At 39.1% G+C, this 12,973-nt stretch overlaps 1 protein-coding gene across 1 annotated transcript in view; it reads left to right on the top strand.

Moving 5' to 3' along the window:
* The window catches only part of LRBA (LPS responsive beige-like anchor protein), a 351,536-nt gene that overhangs the window by 301,655 nt on the left and 36,908 nt on the right, over positions 1-12,973 (top strand).

Here is a 12,973-nt window from a genome sequence, read left to right as displayed (position 1 = left end):
ATAAAATAATGAAATACTTCTAAATGTTCCTGTCAGGTTTCACATTGTGGGCTTTTAGGGAAAAGCCTAGTGTGCTTCAGATTGATAGTTTTTAAATCAAAGAATGAATATTAATATTATTCATTATTATTTATTAAATTTCAACCATCGATCTCAGGGCAGTTCACAACATAAAAATACAAGATAAAAGCATAAAATGCACAACAAAAACAAGTGCAAAAAAACCTCACAAACCAATAACCCTGTCCCCCAGACACATTTATTTTTTTATTTTTTTTTATAAATTTTTTATTGGTTTTTCACAATTTGTATAAACACAAACAATGCACAATACAAATAAACAAACATGTATAATTTCAAATCCTTTTTTCTTAAACCTTACTTCACCGACTTCCCCGTACCTCCCCTTTCTGCATCCCAATTTCCAAATTTATTTCAGCAAATCCTTCCCACATTTAAAAGGGTATAGGATGTAACCCAGCCAGGTGTATAATGAAGGCCCCAACTGAACCTCTGTGGGGAGAACATTCCACAAACTGAGCCATGTTTCCAACCTTCAGACTCATGTGGAGGAGGCACATGAAGAAAGGCCTCAGATTATCATTGCAGGGTCTGGGTAGGTTCCTATGGGGATAGGTGATCTTTGAGGTATTGAAGTTCTGAGTCATTTAAGGTTTTATAAATTAAAACCAGCACTTTGAATTGGGCCCAGAAACTAATTGGCAGCCAGTGCAGTCGAACCAAGATTGGTGTAATATGCTCAGACTATCTTGCCTGATGGCCAAATTTTGCATCAGCTGAAGTTTACAAATTGTCTTCAGAGGAAGCCCTACATATGTTGCAGTTATCTAACCTAGAGGTTACCAGAGCGTAGGAAAGAGTAGTTAGACTCCCCCTGACCAGATAGGTGCACAGCTGGGCCACCAGCCGAAGCTGATGAAAGGCACTCTACACCAGTGTTCCCCAACCTTGGGCCTCCAGCTGTTTTTGGACTACAATTCCCATCATCCTTGACCACTGGTCTTGCTAGCGAGGGATGATGGGAGTTGTAGTCCAAAAACAGCTGGAGACCCAAGGTTGGGGAACACTGCTCTACACTACTGAGGCCACCTGAGCCTCAAGCAACAGCAAAGGATCCAGCAGTACCCCCAAGCCACATACCTGCTCCTTCAGAGGAAGTGTAACCCCATCAAGAACAGGCACCTCCCATTCATCTGGTCTAGGGAACCGCCCACAAATAGTTCCTCAGTCTTACCTGGATTGAGCTTCAGTTTGTTGGCTTCTTATCTAGTCCATTGCTGAGGCAAGACAGTGGTCCAGCACTTCTACTGCCACACCTGCAGATGTAAAGGAGAAGTAGAGCTCTGTTTCACCAGCATATTGCTGACAATGTATTCCAGACCTCTGGATAACTCCACTCAGCAGTTTCATGAAGATATTAAACAGCATAGGGGATGAAATAGAACCCTGAGGAAGCCCACATTGAAGGCTCCATGGGGCCAAAGAACACGCCCCAAGCAAACCCTCTGGGAGATTAGCAACTGGCTGGTAGTTACTTTTATTTTATGAGACCAGGGAGGATTGATTGAGGAGTGGTTTTACCACTGCCTTCTTCAAGCAAGCAGGGACCACCCCCTCTTGCAAGGAGGCATTTATCACCTCCCTGGCCCAGCTAGATGTTCCCTCCCTGCCAGTTATTATCAGCCAAGAGGGGCTCAAGTGGTCATCGTCCTGATGGATCCAAGCACAATGTCCACATCCTTGAGCCTTGCTAATTGAAACACATCCAACACAACAGGACTAAGTGCTCTGGACACCCCTTGAGATTAATCGGCTGTAGCAGCGGAGTCAAAATCCTGGTGGATGTCCTCATTTTGCTTTGCAAGCAAGTCACAGCAAGCTGCTGTCAGTTCCACCACCTCCTTCAGGCCAGATTGTAAGAGGCCCTGCACTGCCCTGAAAAGCTCTGCCGGAATGCATAGTAAGGATGCAGGGGAGGCAGCAGAGAATGCTTTCTTTGCTTCCTTCACTGCCACTTGGCGAATGATGTCAATATCCCCCACTTTCAGATCACCTTCTTCCTGCCCAGTTGAGTAAACAAGGTCCAGAGAGTGGCCTGCCACATGTGCTGGTGACATGTTGGGACAGACTCATGGTTTTCATGGCAGCCATGAAGTCCTGAGCCACCCCAAAGTCTGTTGCCTCAGCATGGATGTTGAAGTCCCCCAAAACCAGCAGTCTAGGAGTGTACAACCCAGCCTCCAAGCCCAGCTCTGTAAGCTCAGGCAGGAAGATGCTAGGCAGCGAGATGGGTGGTAAACCATCAGAATCCCTAACTGTTACAATTGCCCAGTGTCAGGACCACACACTGCAATGGATAAAGAGCTTGGCTGTGAACCCTGTTATGACCAGCTCCATCTCTTGGCCACCATTTTGTGGCTGGTAGGTCTCAATGATTTTCAGCACTCTCGGGGGGCGGGGGGGGGGGGGCTTGGTGATAGAAATATTTTAAACCCCTGGTCAAGTAAACTTGATATAATCACACCCAGTGTTTCCATGTCCCTTGCAAGCAGGAGCTAGTTAACCGGAATGAAATAGGGAGATGCTAAAAATGTTGTTGACATTCCATCATGCATTACATTTATGGGTTGCTATTGGGCAGACATGTGGGGGAGACATTGGTTCATGGCAGTCATGTATCCCCTGTAATATCTAGTTAGGTCCTTAGAAGCAAAGATAAAATCATTCAGGGTGTGTCTAAATTTGTGTTTTCAGCCAAAAGGGAAAGGGGCATAAATTTTTTTTGCCGAGAAGTACTGGATGCTAAAAACCAACACATTATTTCTCACTATGATGATTTCCCAAATAGTTAACACATGTGGCAAACTAGCATCAGTATGATTTCTGAATAAAAGGATTTTATTACCTACTTTACTATTTCCATGATGTGATCAGCATAACAGCCTGCAGCACATTAAACTTTTATGTAATTTTTAATTGTCCCAAAACAGCTGTATTGCCAATAAAACTGAGAGGCAAGCTCGCTTGTGCTTTGGCCTAAAACAAGGGTTTATTAGCCTAAATAAATAAATAAATAAATAAAGATTAGAAATCTATTCTGAAATGTTGTGAGACATCTTAAAAAAAGACTTCAACCTTTTGTTGTTCTGCTGAAATTGTGTTATGTTCCTTGGCTTTCCCACACAAGAGCATGGGGTTTGTATTTACTCTCTTGTATTTTAATTCCTTCCCATGTTCTGCAGGATAGATCAGGAAAAGGGTGAAAAGGAGCATTAGAAAGGTCAGGACTGCAATGATAGAAGAGATTATGAGCGGAAGCAGACTCTAAGATGCTCCAGGGTTAGGTCACAAATTATCCCTTACAAATAATCTCCAGCAATAAAAACCAAGCATAGTCTTCATAATTGTTTGAATCCGTCCTGTATCCATATGCAGCAACAATGGGTGGAGAGGTTTTCAGAACAAATGTCCCTGAAAGCAGCTCCATGTGTTCCAGATCTTTAACCACGTATGGCACAATTGAATGTAGAGGCCAATGGTTGTCGTTCAGGTGTGTATCTTTAAGAGAGTCAGTGTTTTAAAAAACCATACTAAGCAATGATAAAAGAAGAAAGTAGAAAATGAAGAAGAAAGGTTTTGCTAATATATTCTAGATTACACATTTCCTTTTCCGAGCTGTTTTTCTTAAAATTAGATTTTATTCTAAATTTAAAACTGCAAGAATTCTTATTTTTTAAATCTAAGAACTTTTCTGGTGTATGTTTAGGAGTGATTATACACACACATCAGTGTGCTATATATGCATACTCCAAATTAACCTCCCAATAGCTAACATGCTGAAAAGTAGAATCTTATATCCATCTCCCTCATATCCCATGGCTACAGTGTAAAATGTATGTGTGTGTATATATTTAAAAATTGTGACATCAGTTCTGATGTATTATATCTTGAAGATTCCAAGAAGAATTGGGTACCACCTCAACCCAAGGTGAATTATTCTGCTTTTAGTTATGAGTGAAGGTAAAAGTAATATGAAATCTGATTGTGTGCATATCTCTCTGTAATCATACTGATATGCATGTGATAAATTGCCAATCCATGTGATAAATGAATTTGTCATGCACCTCTGACAGGCTCATCATCTCTCTGTCTGTTAATCCATCTCCTCAAGGACTTACTCTCACATTCCAAAATTCAGAGCAGCTTCCTTTGACCACTATCTTTCCCACAGCAAATAAGCTTACCAATGGAAGCTCCATCCTTTTTTCGAAGCTATTAGTTAGAAATCACAGCACAGATAAAATCTATACTTTAACTTTCAGTACCCCAAACTACCTTACAGCACAATCCTGTGTTTATCTACTCAGCTCAATGGGGCTTAGTCCCAAGTGTCAGCATAGGTTTCCAGACTTTGTTTCCTTGAGAATGTTTGCTGACTTCCCTAAACAGTTTCAGATTTTCCTATTGTGTGATATTAGGGCCTCAGAGAACAATTATAACTGAACACAGTTTTTGAAAAGTCATATTCAAGTCACTATCAATTAATCAACAAGGTTGTGCCTTTTTAAAAAGAAGTGATATAGTGCATTTTAAAAAGAGATGGTGTAACTCATCTCCTGGAATGCATAGTGTACTATCGTTCATTTATGCATGGGCTTTCAAATTCAAACAGAAGGCAGCAATAAATTTATAAGTAAAATAATATAACAACAGAAACAGACACTACCAAGCAAATCACACTGCTTTACATGGCATCAGGAAATTGTGTTCAAAGTATAATTATTTTCTCTCGGTATGATAGAAAGCCCTGCATAAGATAAATGCCAAGGCAAGTTAATCTCACATTATTATTATTATTATTATTATTATTATTATTATTAAGAACAAGAAAAAATAGGTTAATTTATGCATCTGAACTGCAGTTTTGAAATCCATTTATTGCTTTTTCACTTTTCTGTAGGCAATTCTATGTGGATTGGTAAAGTCCAATTTAAACACGTGATTAGCAGATTTATCAACACAAGAAGAAATCTGAAAGGTCTCTTGTGTTGCATTCAGACATATAGATAGCTGAAAATACTAGTGCAGACGCGCTGAGATGCACCTCTTTGTGGCATATATCCTAAACATCTTTCTAATACTAAAATAGAACTATGTAGATACCTAAGAGGAGGCTATAAGTAATCAGAAATAGCTTGCTTTTTAAATGGCTTCATTTATTCATTGAAGTATTTATAATCCACACTTTACCTGAAGGTCCCAAAGTGGTCCACAATAAACAATAAAACCATACTGAAGAATAAATAACTTAAAACATCATAATAAATGTCAGTAGCATTCACAGATAAAACAAACAGCAGAAAGTGAAACGAAACATTCTAAGGTTACCATGCATGTCATTTATAGTCCTAAATCCATCTTTGCTGTTTAGACCCTGGTGACATCAGTGGCTAGGAATACTTTTTTTCCAGCTTCATCCAGTAAAACAATCATGGCTGTTTCTGAACCAAGATAGTTCAGAAATCTGCTTAACACCAGGTTGGATGACTACAACGTGCTATATATAAGACTGTCCTGGAGGTTGGTTTGGTACTAGTGCAATAAGCAATGGCTTGACCGCTCATTGGAGCAGGCTATAGCCACCATGTTAGGCCACTGCTGGGAGAATTGCACTGCCTGTCAGTTAGCTACCAAGCTAAGTTCAAGGTGCTGGTTCAAATGTGTAAAGCCCTATGCAGCTTGGTATAAGACACCTGAAAGATTGTCTCACCTGCTTTCTTCAGTAGGTGATTTACATGCAAAACAAAAATTGGATCTTTAGTGTGGTGGCCTTTGGAATTCTAATTGCGTATTAGACAGGCACCATTGCTTTTGCCTTTTTGATGCCTACTTAAGACCATCCTCTTCTAAGAAGCCTTTTCAGCAGAGATCTTTCTGAATCTGCATCTGTACAGTGGTACCTTGGGTTAAGAACTTAATTCGTTCCAGAGGTCCGTTCTTAACCGGAAACTGTTCTTAACCTGAGGTACAACTTTAGCTAATGGGGTTTGCTGCTGCGCCGTCGTGCAATTTCTGTTCTCATCCTGAAGCAAAGTTCTTAACCCAAGGTACTATTTCTGGGTTAGTGGAGTCTGTAACCTGAAGCGTCTGTAACCCAAGGTACCACTGTATTGGAATTGTTTTTAGATGTTTTCCCGTTTGTGTGCTTGCCTCCCTTGCCAGGAAGGGACAAGATATAAATTTAATGAATAAAATCCCTCCTCAAAAGGCTGCACAAAGAGCTGTGCCTTCCCCTGACATTGAATGGAAAACTGTGTAGAGACGAGTTGCACTTCAGAAGGGAGGCTGTTCTAGAGATCTGGAACCACTGCAGGGAAGGCCATCCCCCAAACCTCTGCAATGCAAGCCTTTGCTTAGCACAGGGGCCACCAAATGGGGTTCCTCAACAGATCTTGGTGAATGGATGGGGTTGGTCTGGGTGCAGGCATTCTTTCTGATATTTGGGGCCCACATACAATTACTAAATAGAAATTAGTCTCTTCCTTAGCATTTGTTGCCTTCACTTTTACTGCAGTTTCTTGTGTTAGTCTTTGTTCAAAAACCCTGAAGAATCCCAGTTTTTGTGGATCAGATATGATGGAAATGAACACCTAGAGCTCTGCGTAGCTACTACCTCACTTCCTGTTTTCCACTCCTCTGAAGGTCTGACATATATTGAGCCTGAGCATTTTCCAAAATTGGTTATTTCATACAGGCCAGCATTTGAATGATGGGATTTTTTTTCCACCAGCATCAGCAATGTTTAGTTTACCTCAATTTAATGACAGCAGTAGCAAGTCTGCTATCCTATCAGATAGAAAGTATGTTTGACTTCTCAGTCCTTTTCATCCATGGTGGGAGCCAGGTATTTCAGCTCTAAATCAGATGAAGACAGCTGAGCTAGTGAATCTTTCAGGAAATCTAAACACATTTGTATTTATAGCCTAGTCTTAACAGTCACTAAATACTTTTAAATTATCAGCAGGTCTTGTTTACATGCAGATGGAGTATAACCCTTGATGCATGTCTTAGAAATTCAGTAAAGTGATTACAGGACGCTGCAGCAAAGGAGTATATTTCAAATGTGTGAATAAAATAACTGAATACTACATTTATGCACAATTCGAAAGTGTTGTAGAAACAAATATGTTGGAAGACTCACTAGCCAGAAGTGTGTTGCCCAGATGGTTTGCTTGACACAGCACACAGCACAGAAACTGTGAAAAGCTAAATAAATGTTAAGGATTAGTCTGTTTTTAATTGAAAACCTGCATTTAAAATACCATAAAACTGTGCCAGATTTTTTATTTTTTAAAAAAGAACATATCAAAACCAAATACATTGTTTTCATGGCCACCTGGAGTTTAGCTTGTCAACAGTCCTGGGCACTGGGCTGTGATCTCTTTCTCTGAAGCTTAGTGAAAAACAGGCCCACTGCAAGATGGTAATATATTCAGGGGTGTGTTTGGGGGTTCCTTTTTTTTTTTTTTAGGAGAACCTGCTTCATACTTCACCATGAATTAATTTTGTTTGGATAAGGATCCTCTGAGGAAAGGGTATTCTGCTTGTATCTATTACCAGTTAAAGTTTTAAAAGCAAACTCCATTTAGTGAGGGAAAACCTTTGTTCTCAAGTACTAACTGTGTATTGTTTTAAATGGTGATTTAATGACAATATCAGCATTTGATGTTTCTCTTTAAGTAACACTATTTTGATATAAATAAGAACAAAGTAGTGTGATAATTTCTTCGGCACACCTTGTAATTACCGTGAGAAACGAAACTTGGTTGGCTCCGGCACAAGAGCAAGCAATAAGAATTACCTTCTTATCAGTAAATTCAAAGGTCCATTTAATTTAACAATCTGGGGTAGAGAACTAGACATAAGGGGGGAAAACACAACTGCTGTCCAAACCGACAGCCATTTGTTGAGCTCTCCCTTTGCTCTCCATAATGCCTAGTTACTAGTAGAACTTAACCCAGGACCTGGTATCATTATGCTGAGCGCTTTTCTGCCCTGCTATCCAACATTGTTAACCGTGAAATGTGGCAGTACAGCCTGAATGATATTCTCATACTGTGTGAAAATAAGTGTGATGGTTCCTAATCTCATAATGAAATCTGCGCCATCCCCAAAGTATCTGCACTCTTGCATGCATTACATTCAGTCATTCTTCCTTCAAGTTTCTTTGAATTCCTTTGGCATTTTCTCTTAAGTCTCTTTGAAGTATTTTGCAGGCCTATTTTTCTTGTTCCACTTTATCTGCTTATTTCCAGTAGCTAGAGATTTAGGTGTTCTCAATGAGCACATCAGTGTTCCAGACAGAGATACTGTTTGAAATTATCCATGAACCCAGTGCCTCTGAACATTATTGAGTGACATTTGTTTCTGTAGGTTGTGTCTGCTCTGACTAACTGGTTTATTTCAGATTGGCAGCTGGGATTACAATGTAGTAGATGGACAGTTTGCATGAATTGGAGATTGCACTGAAGTTGCACTAGGCCTCAGTTTAATATGCCTGGAATGTACAGATTCAGATTAGAGCAAGTTGCATGACTCTGAAAGGGAAAATAAATCCTTGTTTTCACAAACTGTAATTACTTTTCTGTTTTAACTCACTGGCTGTAATGTAATTGCCCACAACAGCTATTCTTATAATTAGACTGGACAAAGTAGGTTTTCATACACCATTTTCCCCTTCTCACATAAAGTTTATTTTTTACGTATAATGGAGTTCTGGAGACCCGATGATTATGCTTTAAAAAGTTTTACCTCCCCCCCCCTTGCCTTCTGAAGTTTCCTCTTCCCACACTCTCCATCGAAAGAGCACCTTGGGAGAAGTAGTGGCACCCCAAAATAATATCCAGTCAGAATTCTACAACCAAATAAAAATGACAACATAGAGCCCTGTTAGTTTCTGCACATAATCTTTGATAATTGACATATTGCAGATGAAAACATATTATTGTTAGGTTTTCCTAGTAGCTCATGATATGAGCATAAGACTTTCAGAGCTGCGTTTATTTTCCTGCCCAACCTAATTTCCATTCTCTACTGATGGGTACCTGATGCATCAGTAAAAAAATGACTTGTGGGAAGCAAATCACATCCAGAGTGACTTTGGCCTTTGGTACTTGCCATCCTGCCTGCTAGTATTGGAAAAGCTAGGCTTCAGTTATCCGCAGTTGATAACAGTTGATATTTGCTTCTACAACTTCAAAACATTTAACTTCAAAACATTTAACATCAACTGTATTTTTGGTAAAAGCATACTTACTGTTTTTACCAGATTATCTGTCTGTCTTTATTATGAGGAGAAGCAAACACTCTTCATCAGACATTAATACAACAGCCAAGAAAAATATGAGGCAAAATGTGCAGCAGCTTTCTGCACATCCGACTTTGAATCTAGCCCATTATTCCTTTAAAAAAACACCACAATTTAATATTTACTTCTTTTCTTCCAAAAGAAACTTTTTTTTGCCATATATAGATCAAAATATCTATATCACTAAGTAGCTTTGTGGGAGCGGAATGAATTCCATTTGCACAACAGGACTTCTCCCCAAATGTGCCTTCTAAATCTGTTCTTGGGAGCAGATTTGAAGTCAACATGGAGCACAAGCATGAGGAGTGGGGACAACGACTCCTCATGAGCAACTTTTACTCATTCCTCCCCCAAAGTTCTGATATTCTGCATATACCTACATAAACCTTTTCTGGGTTTATGCAAACCCTGCAAATTGGGGGTGGGCAGTATCCCACACAGCCCTAAATATGCCATTCAACTGCACCATTTGAATGGAAAGTCAGTCTTCCCTGATGCTGTCAAGCAGCATGCTACTGAAAGGAATGGAATAGCTAGAAATCACTGATTATTTTCAAAGCCAAGAGCCATAATTATGCTGAACGTAAGTGGTGTATGAACCAAAGGTATGGGGAAACCATTTCTTCGATGTGTGTCCTGGCAACACCAAAATGTTCCACTCTATTCCCCCCCCCCCCAGCATGTGCCACATGCCATCAGCTCTAGTGTGGTGTAAACTGCTTGCTGGGTTTAAATCTCAGCCAGAAAGGATGTTCACTGAGTGATTTTAGGCTCAGTGCTTTATCTCAGTCTAACCTATATTGTTGTGAGGATAAAACTGGACATAAGGAGCTCTGAATCATAGGAAGCTAGCGGGTCAAACTTTGAATACATATTTGCCATATTTGATTGACAGAAGCACATTTTAGTTTCAGATGCTGCTTGTAGCTTGAGAGTATTACAACATTCACAATGTTGTGTAGAAAATTGGAATCTTTTAGATGGACTCTGCTGAATCCTGCATAGATATAAATCCATCTAATATATGCAAGATGATCCAAGAAACATACCTGTGCGATATTGTATGATTGTTAAAAAGTAGCTTTAAGCAACTTCCTTAATATTAATGAGTTTTGTTAAATCTCAAAATTGTAATGCTTGCAATCACTGCATTTGAAATTGCTTTAATCACTCTCATTATTTTCGCTAAAACTGTAGGCAATTCCATTCTTTTTTTTCTCATTTTGTCTTCCACTTCTCCCTCTACCTCCTTCCCATTCCGTTTTATAGTCCTTTTCAGACATAAACACGGAGGGGAAGCAATTTTGATTTCGTTTCTGAGTGGTGCTGCAAAGAAAAGTAACAAACATCTGTTTTTGCCTTAACTGCATCCATATGTTCAAACTCTCTAATATGCGTCTCCTGGAGAAATTTACAACCCTATTTGGTGGGCACTGCATACTATTGAATTAACTTTTTTTCACAGTTAAAAGAGAGAAGAGTTTAATTTATGCCAGGGCTCAAAAAAGCTCAGCCCAATCGCTTGTTTATAATAGGAGAGCTAAAGCTTGGAACATGTAAAGTGATTTTAAAAAATGCTTTTGAGCATGTGCAGAGTTCCTTTGCCTCCTCATTGAGCAATTGAGTCCTGTTCCCACATGTTTAGTATTAAGTAGCAGCCTTCCAGGGCAGATGGTATGACTCCCAAACAGCCTGGGTCTCCCACATCTCCTCAGAAACTGAGTACTGGAATATATAATATGTTCAGAGACTGGAACTACGCATTAAATTAAAAACTAAAACGCTGCCAAGGAAAGTCTACGTTTCTCTTGCCTCTTTATTACTGCCAGAGAGAAGAGAAAGCAGAGAAGTAATTCCACACACCTGGTAACCAGTTGCGTATGTGTGTGTGTATATATACACAATCAGTACAAGTGATCAATATTTAATCATTTGTTCATTACACATTAACATATTTTTCAGCTTAACATGTGGAAATGCTAAACGCTCTCTATCTCTCTGTGTAGAGCAATGGATTGTAAAGGAGTCCTATAGTTTGTTTCATTTTATAGCCTCATTTTACAGCATCTGGAACAATTATGGAAAGAACCAAAGTTCTGTTATTACAGAGGACTAACAGAAATAGGACTTTTTATTACTGAAATGTTTTAGAAGCATTGAGCTAAAACGTTGGTTTGTGCAATTTTGTATTATTGTAGTTGATGTTCCAGATTAATTGTATTACTTTTTAATTAGATGCTGATGTGGGAAACTTTTCACTAGTGAAAAGCTTATATGGCAGAGTAATAGCCAAGCCCAGCTCCCTGGCAGTTTCATTGCAGTTCTTGGAATGCATAGTAAATAAATGTGTACTACTGTTGAAGACCAGAGATAATAGATAACCTTGGGATAGAACTATTGGCTGCAGAGTGCTGAGTTTCCAGCTCACCCTTGGAACTCAAGGATACATATGCAGTCTCTCATTCAGGCACAGATCTGCTTAGCTTCAGTATCATTATGACACACTGTACTTAGGCCCATGTCCTTAAAGCTACTTCAATTTACTCCTGTCCTGATGTCATTGCAACAGCCTGATTCCTGCTTCACGTCATTTGGCTCCTGTGGCCTCTGATGTACACAGCATGGAAGTATCAGACTTGGGGTCAATTGCACTTCACTTTGATATGGGAAACAAAGGAGAACTCAACACAAGGCTTCCATTTTGGCATCAGTCTTTTATTCTTTAGACCATGTAGCCCCGTCCTCAGATGCCCGGAGAGCACCTGTTCCTATTTCCAAGTATGAAGATGCTTGTATTATAGATTCAGGATCACATTTGGAACAATGCTAATTCACTTGCTCAGTTCCTCTGAGTTTAATTGGAGTTGGTCACCACATTGGATTGGAACTGTCATAATTAGTGTCATGATTCTGTGTAGGTTATTATTTTTATAATATTAGCAAATCATTTAAATAAAGCTAAGAACTTTACTTGAAGTTTCACCCTTGGATCTTCAGATGATGTTGGACTACAACCCTAGCCATCCCAAACCATCATGGTCAATGGTCAGAGATCATAGGAATTGTACTTCAGCAATATATGGGAAACCAGGGTTGGGAAGACTGGAGTGTAGACTTTTCCGTTGAAGAGCGTAGTAGTTTTCTCCAGAGCAATTTGCTTAAGGTCTTTAAAAGATACAAAATAAATGTCTTGGCTTTGTAACTAGAGCAAATTAAGTAGATCTGTTATTTAAATAATGAATACTTGCTATTTCAAGACATTTCAATCAATTTATCACTTAGTAACATTTAGATTGCAGTCCTTCATACAGTAAGGCTGCTTCAATTCAATAGGATTTAAGCACCCTACACACAGGATGACAACTTCAAACTAAGAAATATTTATCTATGCATTTCAATGTAATCTTTTTAATTAATTGAATATTGTTCATTAAATTTCATTTCATTATTTAGAAAAGTAAAGGGCTTATATAGAAAATACTTTAGTTTTAAATTACAGTTGTTCTGAACAACACATTGTTATATTTAAATTTTATGCTGCTGATACCATCCTAAATGTAATTTGTATTGACAATTCTGTTTAAA

Source organism: Podarcis liolepis (genome assembly GCF_965112155.1).
Source record: "Podarcis liolepis genome assembly, chromosome: 9".
NCBI classification, from domain to species: Eukaryota; Metazoa; Chordata; class Lepidosauria; order Squamata; family Lacertidae; genus Podarcis; species Podarcis liolepis.
This window is presented reverse-complemented; position numbering and strand designations above follow the sequence as displayed.